We start from the raw sequence: 14,870 nt of genomic DNA on the forward strand, positions 1-14,870 counted from the left end.
GCAGAAATGTTATGCATGACAATCTTTTGTTAACCTGTTTCCTGCGAGATGTGATCTTGCGATCGACGTTATCGCATATCGGCAAATTTAAGTGTTTTGATGTAAGTTATGCTGAATGCGATGTGATATTTGTTCATTATCGCATATCGCGATCTCGCAAATGTTGGAATTGTGCTTTGTAAGGTGGCATCCCGTTATCTTATGCGATGCCATATTTCCTAAGGAAAGATTTTAACTTACCTTATCATAAAACTTAGATTTTTTAGGATTTTCCATGAAGGTTTCCTAAGCTTATGATGGTAAATTTTATTCAAAAAGGAAATTTAAACACTACTTTGATTTTTTAGATTTTTAACTAAGGGTCCCCACTTATTTAGTATTAGGGATAACACTAAATAAGAAGGGGGGTTGTTGATGGCCACAACAATTGGCGATTCACTTGGAAGAACCAGTTATCTCTGCTGTTTTTTTTGAATTTTCAGAACTTCCAAAATAGAAAATTTTCCAGAAAGTTAAACTTTATTATAGAAAGATAAAGTACATTATATTCTAACCTGTCAATGACATTTTGTTTCAACTATTTTCAGCTTTGATTATTTGCTGCCTCAAGCTAGTCCTTGTATTTACATCAGTCATTACTTAGTTTGTAAAGATAAAACAAAGTCTTCTCTATAAACCAGTTTTAAATATGCTCATTTGTCGTAGGTAGAGCCTCTGCTGCCAGCAATCATTTATAGCCTCGACAGGGTTGCCTGTTACCCAGCAATGATCCTATATCCTACTTAAAGAAACCCACAATTCTCAAAGAAGAATCCATATCCATACTTATTACTTTCATTTTCTTTTCATTCTTAAAGAGAAATGTCTTGGTTTGATGGCCAATTTATGACACAATCATTCATTGATTCATAACTTAGCTGAACAAGTTGGCTCGTGATGAGACCCCTTGTCTTTTGATTGCAACAATCTTGAGTCTTTGCCTTGTTGTGGTAAGCAGTATTGGCAAAGTCAGCAAGTTATAATATCTGTGATTATGATAAGCCGGCTCGTGATGAGACCTCTCACTCTTTAAGATAAAGTGTATCCTTGGATTGTTCCTCTGAAAGTTGTGATTTCCTTAGTAGGGAGGAAGTCATTGTTTCCTTAAGATAGCTCTGGATGACAATAGTAGAGTTTTTGGAAATAGTTGTTCTACAGAGAATCTTTATTTTGTTATTGATACCTTTCGTTGCACTGATATAAAACAATTTCTCACTAAAGGTTGTGTTCATCAAATTTTATGAAGTTGAAACTAGTATCATATCTAGGCTAGAGGTTTTAACTGTATATTTCAATAATAAAGAACAATTTTCCAAAAGATTTTCTATTTATACAAGCGAAAGATCAAAATTTGAAAGAGAATTGGTGTCTTTTTCATAAATGCCTATCATAACCATTCACAACTGGTTTTATTATGAAAAGAAAAACAACTATTCTACAAAAATAGAAGACTAATCTTCTATGGAAAATATTTCTTGATAATTTGACCATTAACAGGTAAAGAATCCCTCTTCCCTGCTAAATCTTGTAACATGAAGGTCGATGGACCTATGATTTCTACAATTTGAAAAGGACCAAGCCACATTCTTTGAAATTTTGTATGTTTTCCCTTTTCCTCATGAGCGTTGTCCCATTTTAAAACTAAATCTCCTATCTGAAAATATTTTCTGGATACCATATTGGAATCAAAAGAGGCTTTCACCAATGCTTGATGATGAGCGTGCGTAATCTTAGCCTTTTATCGTTGTTCTTCTAATTTAATTAATTCCAGCTACCTAAGTTGTAAAGAAGAAGTTGGTACTTCATCAATGTACTGAACTAAGGCTAAAGAGGGAATTGCCAGATGCGTTGGAAGAACCACTTCTTTCCCATAAACTAAATTAAAGGGAGAAGTGTCGATAGAGGCTTTCTATGTTATTCGGTCTGCCCATAAAGCATATATTAAAGACTTATGCCAATTTTTATGATTTTGGTCAATGGTTTGCTTGATGATTCTAATCAAGTTCTTATTTGTGGACTCAGCTAAACCATTTCCTTGTGGATAGTAATTGGCAGAATATTTAAGTTTGAAACCTCTTTTGAGTGCAAACTCAGTCATTGCATTACCAGAAAAGTATGATGCATTATCAAACATTAAATCGGAAGGCAATACAAACCTGGTGATTATGAACTGATCTATGAATTCAATGATATTTTCAGCATTAGCCGTCTTGAGTGGAACTGCTTATACCCATTTAGTAAAGTAATCTGTCGCTGTGAGGATGTATTTATGTTGTTTAGAAGAGTGAGGAACGATCTCACCTAGTATGTCCAATCCCCACTGATCGAAAGGTTGTTCGATGGTAACTTGTTGCAGTGGCAAGGATGGTTTCTTTTGTCTTCCGGTAGCGGTTTGACAGACTTGACATTTCCTTACGTAGTTATGTGCGTCTTTGAATAATGTGGGCCGGTAGTAGCCCGTGCGTAAAATTTTGTGAGCAGTTGCATCTCCAGCATAGTGTCCACCTGCTGGCCCATCATGGAGTTCCTGCAAAACTTTTTCAGCTTCAACTTTCTCAAGACGTCTAAGTAGAACAGAATCATAATTTATTCTGAAAAGAACATCATTTACAAGTTGATATTGTTTGGCTTTTAACCTCAGGGCTCTTTTCTTGGTGTGATCAAGGTTTGGAGGAGCATATCCATTCTTTAAATAATAAATAATATCAGCATATAATGACTCAGCATCGTTTCGGCTTACCTCGTATACTTGTACCTCTTCAGATGGATTTTCGGGCATTAGCGATGCTCCTGCCAGCAGTTTGAAAAAGCCTTGACCTTTTACAATGTTTGCTGGTTTGATTTCAACATCATATTCTTGTAAATCAGTAACCCAATTTGCCCTTTTCTCACCCACATCCTTCTGTACTAGAATATTTCTTACCACTGGAAACGGTACTATGATCTTGGTAAGTGTTTTGAGTAAGAAAGGTCTGAAATATTTAATTGCTTTAAAAATAGCATAAGCTTGTTTTTCCACATCTGAATAATTCAATTTAGCACCTTGTAAATTGGAACTGATAAAAGCATTTGGGGCTTCTACCTTCTCTTGATTTGCTTGAGTGAGTATCACAGCATATGATTTATCTGAGGCAAAAGTGTACAAAATAAAAGGATCAGAAAAATTCGGAGTTGCTAACGATGGAGCGTTGATAATGGCTTGTTTGATCAGGTTGAAAGCCTCATGTTCATCTTGGCCCCATTTAAAGTTTGCGTTCTTTTTAATCATGGCTTGTAGAGGAGACACGATTCTAGAAAAATCTGGAACGAATCTCTTTACAAAGTTGATCTGGCCAAGGAAAGATTGCATGGCTTTCTTGTTGTGAGGTAAAGGAACTGCGGAAATTTCTTTGATTCTGTCAGGATCAATGTGAATTCCAGATTTTGACACTATGAATCCTAGAAGCTTTCCTTCACTTAATGCGAAAAAGGAATTTTCGGGTTAAGCGAAATTCCATACTTTAGACAACGTTGGAAGATTTGTTTTAAATCCCTGAGGTGGTTGTTTCGTTTCTTGGAATAAACAGTGTTATCATCCAAATAGATTACTACTGATTTATTAACTAACCCTTTGAATGCGATGTCCATGGATCTTTGAAATGTGGCACCTGCATTAATCAAACCAAATGGCATTTTTTGATATGTGTACGTGCCCCATTTAGTTCTAAATGTAGTTTTCAACTGATCATCGAGATGTACTAGCACTTGGTTGTGTCCTAAGAATCCATCCAAGAATGACATTAGTTTTGAGCCCGCAACTGCCTGCAGTTTTTGTTCCATGGGAGGTAAAGGAAAATTATCCTTTTGGCAAGCTTTGTTAAGGTTTCGAAAGTCAATGCAGATTCTGATATCTCCATTTTTCTTTCTAACAGGTACCATATTGGAGACCCATTTAGAATGTCTAATGGGAAAGATTATCTTGGCTTTCAATAACTTGTTGAGTTCAGTTTTAATCTGATTTTCTAAATTTGGATGGATCTTTCTCAACTTCTATTGGATATGTTTTTCATTATCAATCATTGGGATAGTATGTTGGATGATGGAGGTGTCATATGTTTTGAGTTCATCATAATTCCATGCAAAGACACTTTTGTATTGTTTCAAGAGACGAATATATGCTAATTTCTCTTCAGGGGCTAGGCCAAGGCCTAGGTTGATGTTTTGTGGTTTGACATCAGTTCCTAGATTTACTAATTCATAGTTCAAAGTTGAACTTTGGAGTTTTGAATTGGTAGATCTTTTGAATCGATCTTTCAAATCGTAAAGGTCTTCTAATTTGACTACCGATTTAGGTATAGCATTGTTAGTACTATCCTGTTGCAATTGTTGGTCATGTTGGTCTTCGTCAATTATTTGATTGGTGTAGGATCCTTCAGATGTGAGAAAACTCACAATATCAGGATCGTCATTGAAAATTATCCAATTGGTGATGTTATCAGGGATAGATGGTCTAAAAATTAATTCAATTGAAAATCGGTCAGGACTAAAATCTTCTGAAGGAATGAGCTTGGAAGCTACGTTGGCTAAGAGGTCTGCGCTAGCATTCTGGAGTCTGGGAATTGACGAGATATTAAATGCTAAAAAATGTTCAGTCAAATATTGAACTAAAGATTGGTAATGCTTTAAATCACCTGATAAACAGTGTATAGTATTGCGTACCTGTCTAATTATTATTTCAGAATCTCCGAAAACTTGCAGGTATTTGACGCCTAATCTGATTGCTTTGTACAAGCCTTGGACTAGAGCTTCGTATTCTGCGGTATTGTTGGTGCACTCAAATTCTAGTCTACAGGTTAACATGGTTTTATCTCCCTGTGGGCTTACTAATACACATCCTGCTCCTGCTCCTTCGTTAGACTTAGAACCATCAAAAAATAATTTCCAAAATAAAGATTTATTTACAGGACTATCTATAAAATTAATGCATTTAGAACTATCTATTTGAGAAAAATTTTCTGCTTGAGACAAAACAGAATGTTCTAAGTAAGGTGAAGTATGAGCATTAAAATTTCCTAAGAAAGAATCTACTGAATAATTGCCAATGATGTTAGAATTATATGCTACTAGTTCATTTTCTCCCTCGAGTTCTGTTACTATGTATTTCTGATGTCGTTCACGTTCAACTTTTATTTGGTTGGGTTTACCATTATAAGGCAGCCACATATGTGACCAGTCAGTTGCAAAGTATCCATGAAGTTTTTCTGACCAATCTTTGCTAAGAATTAAACCATAAAATTCAGGAATATCCGCAACTAAAATGTCGATAACTTGACATACCTTTGGATTGGATGACAGCCTTATGGTAACCTAATTTAACTCACCGATCACTTCAACTTGCGATCGATCTAGCTGAACTATGCACACAACGGATTTCTGTGGTTGAACATTCAATTTTGCACAAATTGATCTCGAAAAAATATTTGATGAGGCTCCAGAATCCACTAAACAATTATGCACATTTTTATTGAAAATTTCATAAGTAAGGAGAAATGGGGGAGTATGCGATCTCGATCTTCCTCCAATTAATGCGATATCGTTTGGATCAACCTTCTTTATCGTATTAGTTGGAGGTCTTCCCATGTCATGGGAAGCTTGAGAGATTACAGCAGCTGGTAAAGGTGCAACTAGCACAGCATGTAATTCTTTCAAAATTACTTTCTATTGGTGTTTTAACTTGCTCAATTCAAAAAGAGTAATGTTGGCCCTAGTCTTTTTCATGTCTTCAACAATGTTATACTCCATTTCATCTGAAACGATTAGCGTTTTAGATGGAGTAGATGTGTCTGTTTGGACTGGGTGGGTTTGAGTTGCTTTAGGTGATGTTTTCTTGGTTGCGACTTTATCCTTAGTCATTGAGCTTGCGCTCTTTGGCTTAGGTGTAGGCTGAGGAGGATCAAGTTGATTTCTGCTACGAGTACTAACCGGGAATACCTCTTGATCTTCCTCATTTGGGAGGATGAAATCCCACATACCTTGTAATTCTACAACTTCTTCTTCATCGGTTTGCTCTTCAGTAGCGTTTTCCTCATCTTCTTCTTCTGATTTAGCATTTGAAATAGCGTTAGGGGGTTTGGAATCAGTTGAAGGATTTCTTTTAAAAGGCCTGTATGGCTTTTTAGAAGAAGTTTCTGCTACCTGTTTCTTAATGTCGACCATTTCGTTAGACATGGTCTTCAAAACTTTTTGTAATCCTTCTAAATCGAATGGATCTTTTGGTTGTTTTTTCTTGGGATCTTCTTTGAAAGAGACCTTCTTAGATTTTCGTTCTTCCATCACATTTTTCTTTTCTAAGGTCGTAATACATTTCTCTACTGTTATTGCTTCTTTCATATTTTCAACTAAGGTTGTTTTGTTAGCCCTATCAACAAAGAGTGCTAAGTTTGATGGTAAAGCAGTAATATACCATTCACATTGCACTTCTTCAATCAGCTAAGAAGCAGTAAGTAATTTGTTTAAGATTTTATTGAAATGTAGATTGAAATCTTTAATAGGTTCTCTTGACTCAGCTCTAAGATTAGACAAGTCATTGATCAGTGTCGCTGTAGACCTATCATCACCAAACTTGGTCAGGAATTGTTCTTAGAAGATGTCCCAACTAGTAATAGATCCAAATGGTAACGAAAAGTACCATGATCCGGATGTTCCTTTCAAAGTATAAGGAAAAAGTCGAACAACAACATCCTCATTGGTAACTCCATTCAGATTTATGGATAGCATAAAGTTATTTATATGTTCTTCTGCTAGCATGCCTGCCTCAGGGTTAAACTTAGGCAACAATTTTTCAGGATGGGCTGGTATCTGACTCAAGGGTGTAGGCATTAAGACTACCCCTGGGTTATTCCATGGAGATTGGGCCATTGCTGAACTACTAACAGAAGAAAGTGCAGAATATGATCCTTGTGGTTGAGAAGATGAGGATATTATGACTCCAGATGTTTGAGAAGGAGTTGAGGAAGTTACATTAGGCTGATGGACGATGATCTGAAGTGGAGGAGTGGATGGTTGACTTCGCGGTGAAGAGGTTGAGATGGATGATGATGATGAAATAGTCTCACTATCGGATCCTTTAGGAGAATTCCTTTCTCTCTTCCTAAAAGGTAGAGGTAATTCGGTTGGCTGAATACCAAACTTTTCGCTCTTTAATCTGGTGAGAGGATGAGCAGGGTTGTATTGCGAAGTCACACTGCCTTGAGATTTATCAGATTTCTGAGGAGATATAGAAAATCGCTGAAGTTTGTGAATCAAAGATTCAACTTCAGGAGGTTCAATAGTAGATTGTTTTGAAATGTTAGGGTTTGTAGCAATGATTGTTAATCCAACGACTTCTAACTCTAGATTTAAGGTTTCTGAATGCAATGGAGAAGTCGGAGGAGATGGTGAGGGCGATTTACTCTCAGAATGGTATTTAGATTTGGATTTGCTTGCCATTCACAGTTCGGGGCCCTCCTTCTAGCGCCAAATATGTTGAAGCCCCGAAAATCGGGTCTACAACAAGGGGGATACCCACCCGGTCTGGACCTTGGTTGGCAGCTCCTTTTCTGTTTGGTATAGCGGGTCCGACTGGGGATGTCGGACCAGTTTCCCAATTTGTGTGTGTGTGAGAGAAAGATATGATATTTTTGTTTATAACAGTTTCTAAATGTAATACTTCTATTCTAATTCTAATCTAATAATAAAGAAACTATATTCTAATGACAGAAATATGTAAATCTACACTAACCCGGGGTGTGATTTTTCTTCTATGCGATCTAAAATGATTTCAAACAACAACTGGTAATAAAGATCATTCAGCTGTTATAAGAAAAGAATTCAGTACAGATGAACTACTTCGTATAAAAAGTTAGACGAAACAGTTGTGCAAAACATATCGCATAATGAGCTATTCATACACTAAGCATAAATAAATAGCTATCACCGTACAAAAGTGCCAAATGATAACTCAGGCATTCATACATTAATATATAAATAACTAAAATGAACATCACTTTAACACAAGGCAGAAATAGTTAAGAGATAGAAATACCATTTATAACTAGTCCTACTCATGAGCTTCAAGTGATAACAATTTATCTTTCCTTGATCAAATATCTACTAAGAGTACAAAAGTGCAACATCAATAGCAGATATCAAATGCAAACATTAATAAATCCTATTCCATTCATTCATCAAAACCTCCTCAGAGGGTACAAAAGTGCATGTTCTGGGGATAAGTTTTTGATAAATTTCAGGACCCTTCTCTAAATGCATGAGAAGGGTTTAAATACTACTAAACTAATTCTAAAAATAAATTATTACAAAAATATAGGATGCAGTTTAAATGACCATCCTCTTTTCAGGAAAATAAAACAAAATTAAAGCTAAAATTAAATCTAATATTAAACTACTTCTGTATTTGGTCCTTGAAATCGCACGCATGCAACATCTGTTTGAGCAGAGTCGGCTGGCTGACTTCCGCTTTTAGCTGAGCTGAGAAAACAGAATCTACAAGAGCTGGCGCCATCTTTTCAGTCGAATTGATGATACACTTAACAGTCATCCACTGGCTATGTGGCTTACCAAGTAAGCCCAGTAATAATCCCAGTTCAACTTGGTTAACCCTTGAATTGCTTTTGCCTTTTCTTGAGCTCTCTGTTTCCAATCTTCCTGTAGTTTTACTTTCTTGCAATTTTCGAGACATGCAGGTGGATGGGCAACTAGCAGCTCTCCTTTTTTAGAATTTTTTCTCAGTAATGCGCGATTAGCGTAGCGCTAATCGCGCATCGGAAACTGCCTCTGTTTCTCGATCCGGGTTTCCTTGATGCGTTTTTTGCCTTTTGCGCTTTTTCCTTCCAACAGATATAAAGTTCAAAATTTGTAAAACTAATACTTCTATGAACTCTTGACCTTGAGTCTTAAACTGTTTGTTTCTGATTTCTGCGCTATCCAATATCCACTTGACCATGTCCGTGTATGGGAGGATTTTTGGCCTTGCTGCTATCCGGTGTAAGAATGAGAAGGCTAGCTTTGAAAGGGACGCTTCTGAAGAACCATTTGAGCCTGCGAAAGCAACTACTTCCATTACTCTGGGATTTTCCTCTTTGAGCAGATTATACATGCCTTCCCACATAGCTATTCCCGCGTCTCTGTTACAGGCCATGTCTGTATATAAGGGTGCCATTTCCTTTTCTTCTGAGCTCGGGGCTTTGCCTTTCTTTCCCATTTCAACCTGCGTAATGCTTTGTATCGGCTTCTGTTGTCCGTTCCTGCAATTCACAAGTGAAGCGAAAATGAATGACAAGGAAGGGTGATGGGAAAAGTTTTAAATGCCGCAGACATATCAAGCATACCACCTTACGTGAAATGATTCTTTCGATAAGCACGCACCCATAATTCATTATAACTGGAAACTACCTCATTTATTAGCATTAAAGTGCATAACCAGGTGTCAGCTTAAGGAAAATACTTTTCTTGAATAACGCGCCCGAAAGATCTGCGATGAAGCGATTTTGCGATTTGCTTCACAACATCGCAGATCGCAACATCGCAAAATCACAATATCGCACAATCGATCGCTCGTGACATCGCATTATAGTATTATCACCGCATCGCGAAATTGCAATATCGTAATATCGCAAATCACAGAAATGTTATGCATGACAATCTTTGTTAACCTGTTTCCTACGAGATGCGATCTTGCGATCGGTGTTATCGCATATCGGCAAATTTAAGTGTTTTGATGTAAGTTATGTTGAATGCGATGCGATATTTGTTCATTATCGCATATCGTGATCTCGCAAATGTTGGAATTGTGCTTTGTAAGGTGGCATCCCATTATCTTATGCGATGTGATATTTCCTAAGGAAAGATTTTAACTTACCTTATCATAAAACTTAGATTTTTTAGGATTTTCCATGAAGGTTTCCTAAGCTTATGATGGTAAATTTTTTTCAAAAAGGAAATTTAAACACTACTTTGATTTTTTAGATTGTAACTAAGGGTCCCCACTTATTTAGTATTATGGATAACAGTAAATAAGAAGGGGGGGTTGTTGATGGCCACAACAATTGGCAATTCACTTGGAAGAACCAGTTATCTCTGTTGTTTTTTTTGAATTTTCAGAACTTCCAAAATAGAAAATTTTCTAGAAAGTTAAACTCTATTATAGAAAGATAAAGTACATTATATTCTAACCTGTCAATGACATTTTTTTCAACTATTTTCAACTTTGATTATTTGCTACCTCAAGCTAGTCCTTGTATTTACATCAGTCATTACTTAGTTTGTAAAGATAAAAAAAACGTCTTCTCTGTAAACCAGTTTTAAATATGCTCATTTATCGTAGGTAGAGCCTCTGCTGCCAGCAGGCATTTATAGCCTCGACAGGGTTACCTGTTACCCAGCAATGATCCTATATCCTACTTAAAGAAACCCACAATTCTCAAAGAAGAATCCATATCCATACTTATTACTTTCATTTTCTTTTCATTCTTAAAGAGCAATGTCTTGGTTTGATGGCCAATTTATGACACAGTCATTCATTGATTCATAACTTTGCTAAACAAGCTGGCTCGTGATGAGACCCCTTGTCTTTTGATTGCAACAATATTGAGTCTTTGCCCTGTTGTGGTAAGCAGTATTGGCAAAGTCAGCAAGTTATAATATCTGTGATTATGATAAGCCGGCTCGTGATGAGACCTCTCACTCTTTAAGATAAAGCGTATCCTTGGATTGTTCCTCCGAAAGTTGTGATTTCCTTAGTAGGGAGGAAGTCATTATTTCCTTAAGATAGCTCTGGACGACAATAGTAGAGTTTTTGGAAATAGCTGTTCTATAGAGAATCTTTATTTTGTTATTGATACCTTTCGTTGCACTGATATAAAACAATTTCTCACTAAAGGTTGTGTTCATCAAATTTTATGAAGTTGAAACTAGTATCATATCTAGGCTAGAGTTTTTAACTGTATCTTTCAATAATAAAGATCAATTTTCCAAAAGATTTGCTATTTATACAAGCAAAAGATCAAAATTTGAAAGAGAATTGGTGTCTTTTTCATAAATGCCTATCGTAACCATTCACAACTGGTTTTATTATGAAAAGAAAAACAACTATTCTACAAAAATAGAAGACTAATCTTCTATGGAAAATATTTCTTGAGAATTTGACCATTAACAGGTAAAGAATCCCTCTTCCCTGCTAAATCTTGTAACATGAAGGTCGATGGACCTATGATTTCTACAATTTGAAAAGGACCAAGCCACATTCTTTGAAATTTTGTATGTTTTCCCTTTTCCTCATGAGCCTTGTCCCATTTTAAAACTAAATCTCCTATCTGAAAATCTTTTCTGGATACCATATTGGAATCAAAAGAGGCTTTCACCAATGCTTGATGATGAGCGTGCGTAATCTTAGCCTTTTCTCATTGTTCTTCTAATTTAATTAATTCCAGCTGCCTAAGTTGTAAAGAAGAAGTTGGTACTTCATCAATGTACTGAACTAAGGCTAAAGAGGGAATTTCCAGATGCGTTGGAAGAACCACTTCTTTCCCATAAACTAAATTAAAGGGAGAAGTGCCGATAGAGGCTTTCTGTGTTATTCGGTCTGCCCATAAAGCATATATCAAAGACTTATGCCAATTTTTATGATTTTGGTCAATGGTTCGCTTGATGATTCTAATCAAGTTCTTATTTGTGGACTCGGCTAAACCATTGCCTTGTGGATAGTAATCGACATAATATTTAAGTTTGAAACCTCTTTGAGTGCAAACTCAGTCATTGCATTACCAGAAAAGTATGATGCATTATCAAACATTAAAGCGGAAGGCAATCCAAACCTGGTGATTATGAACTAATCTATGAATTCAATGATATTTTCAGCATTAGCCGTCTTGAGTGGAACTGCTTCTACCCATTTATTAAAGTAATCTGTCGCTGTGAGGATGTATCTATGCTATTTAGAAGAGTGAGGAACGATCTCACCTATTATGTCCAATCCCCACTAATCGAAAGGCTGTTCGATGGTAACTGGTTGCAGTGGCAAGGATGGTTTCTTTTGTCTTCCGGCAGCGGTTTGACAGACTTGACATTTCCTTACGTAGTTATGTGCGTCTTTGAATAATGTGGGCCAGTAGTAGCCTGCGCGTAAAATTTTGTGAGTAGTTGCATCTCCAGCGTAGTGTCCACCTGCTGGCCCATCATGGAGTTCTTGCAAAACTTTTTCAGCTTCAGCTTTCTCAAGATATCTAAGTAGAATAGAATCATAATTTATTATGAAAAGAACGTCATTTACAAGTTGATATTGTTTGGCTTTTAACCTCAGGGCTCTTTTCTTGGTGTGATCAAGGTTTGGAGGAGCATATCCATTCTTTAAATAATAAATAATATCAGCATATAATGACTCAGCATCGTTTAGGCTTACCTCATATACTTGTACCTCTTCAGATGGATTTTCGGGCATTAGCGATGCTCCTGCCAGCAGTTTGCAAAAGCCTTGACCTTTTACAATGTTTGCTGGTTTGATTTCAACATCATATTCTTGTAAAGCAGTAACCCAATTTTCCCTTTTCTCACCCACATCCTTCTGTACTAGAAGATTTCTTACCGCTGGAAACGGTACTATGATCTTGGTATGTGTTTTGAGTAAGAAAGGTCTGAAATATTTAATTTCTTTAAAAACAGCATAAGCTTGTTTTTCCACATCTGAATAATTCAATTCAGCACCATGTAAATTGGAACTGAGAAAAGCAATTGGGGCTTCTGCCTTCTCTTGATTTGCTTGAGTGAGTATTGTAGCATATGATTTATCTGAGGCAAAAGTGTACAAAATAAAAGGATCGGAAAAATTCGGAGTTGCTAACGATGGAGCGTTGATAATGGCTTGTTTGATCAGGTTGAAAGCCTCATGTTCATCTTGGCCCCATTTAAAGTTTGTGTTCTTTTTAATCATGGCTTGTAGAGGAGACACAATTCTAGAAAAATCTGGAACGAATCTCTTTACAAAGTTGATCTGGCCAAGGAAAGATTGCATGGCTTTCTTGTTATGAGGTAAAGGAACTGTGGAAATTTCTTTGATTCTGTCAGGATCAATGTGAATTCCAAATTTTGACACTATGAATCCTAGAAGCTTTCCTTCACTTAATGCGAAAAAGGATTTTTTCGGGTTAAGCGAAATTCCATACTTTAGACAACGTTGGAATATTTGTTTTAAATCCCTGAGGTGGTTGTTTCGTTTCTTGGAATAAACAGTGATATCATCCAAATAGATTACTACCGATTTATTAACTAACCCTTTGAATGCGATGTCCATGGATCTTTGAAATGTGGCACCCGCGTTAATCAAACCAAATGGAATTTTTTGATATGCGTATGTGCCCCATTTAGTTCTGAATGTAGTTTTCAACTGATCGTCGGGATGTACCAGCACTTAGTTGTATCCTAATAATCCATCCAAGAATGACATTATTTCTGAGCCCACAACTGCCTGCAGTATTTTTTCCATGGGAGGAAAAGGAAAATTATCCTTTTGGCAAGCTTTGTTAAGGTTTCGAAAGTCAATGCAGATTCTAATATCTCCATTTTTCTTTCTAACAGGTACCATATTGAAGACCCATTTAGAATGTCTAACGAGAAAGATTATCTTGGCTTTCAATAACTTGTTGAGTTCAGTTTTAATCTGATTTTCTAAATTTGGATGGATCTTTCTCAACTTCTATTGGACAGGCTTTTCATTATCAATCATTGGGATAGTATGTTGGATGATGGAGGTGTCGTATGTTTTGAGTTCATCGTAATTCCATGCAAAGACACTTTTGTATTGTTTCAAGAGACGAATATATGCTAATTTCTCTTCAGGGGCTAGGCCAAGGCCTAGGTTGATGTTTTGTGGTTTGACATCAATTCCTAGATTTACTAATTCATAGTTCAAAGTTGAACTTTGGAGTTTTGAATTGGTAGATCTTTTGAATCGATCTTTCAAATCGTAAAGGTCTTCTAATTTGACTACCGGTTTAGCTATAGCATTGTTAGTACTATCATGTTGCAATTGTTGGTCATGTTGGTCTTCGTCAATTATTTGATTGGTGTAGGATCCTTCAAATGTGAGAAAACTCACAATATCAGGATCGTCATTGAAAATTCTCTAATTGGTGATGTTATCAGGGATAGATGGTCTAAAAATTAATTCAATTGAAAATCGGTCAGGACTAAAATCTTCTGAAGGAATGAGCTTGGAAGCTACGTTGGCTAAGAGGTCTGCGCTAGCATTCTGGAGTCTAGGAATTGACGAGATATTAAATGCTAAAAAAATGTTCAGTCGGATCTTGAACTAAAGATTGGTAATGCTTTAAATCACCTGTAGTATTGCATACCTGTCTAATTATTATTTCAGAATCTCTGAAAACTTGCAGGTATTTGACGCCTAATCCGATTGCTTCATACAAGCCTTGGACTAGAGCTTCGTATTCTGCGGTATTGTTGGTGCACTCAAATTTGAGTCTGCAAGTTAACATGGTTTTATCTCCCTGTGGGCTTACTAATACACATTCTGCTCCTGCTCCTTCGTTAGACTTAGAACCATCAAAAAATAATTTCCAAAATAAAGATTTATTTACAGGACTATCTATAAAATTAATGCATTTAGAACTACCTGTTTGAGAAAAAATTTCTACTTGAGACAAAACAAAATGTTCTAAGTAAGGTGAAGTATGAGCATTAAAATTTCCTGAGAAAGAATCTACTAAATAATTGCCAATGATGTTAGCATTATATGCTACTGGTTCATTTTCTCCCTCGAGTTCTGTTACTATGTATTTCTGATG

Source organism: Pinus tabuliformis, chromosome X (assembly GCF_031772625.1).
Source record: "Pinus tabuliformis cultivar Carrire ecotype Pingquan chromosome X, CPIR1, whole genome shotgun sequence".
NCBI classification, from domain to species: domain Eukaryota; kingdom Viridiplantae; phylum Streptophyta; class Pinopsida; order Pinales; family Pinaceae; genus Pinus; species Pinus tabuliformis.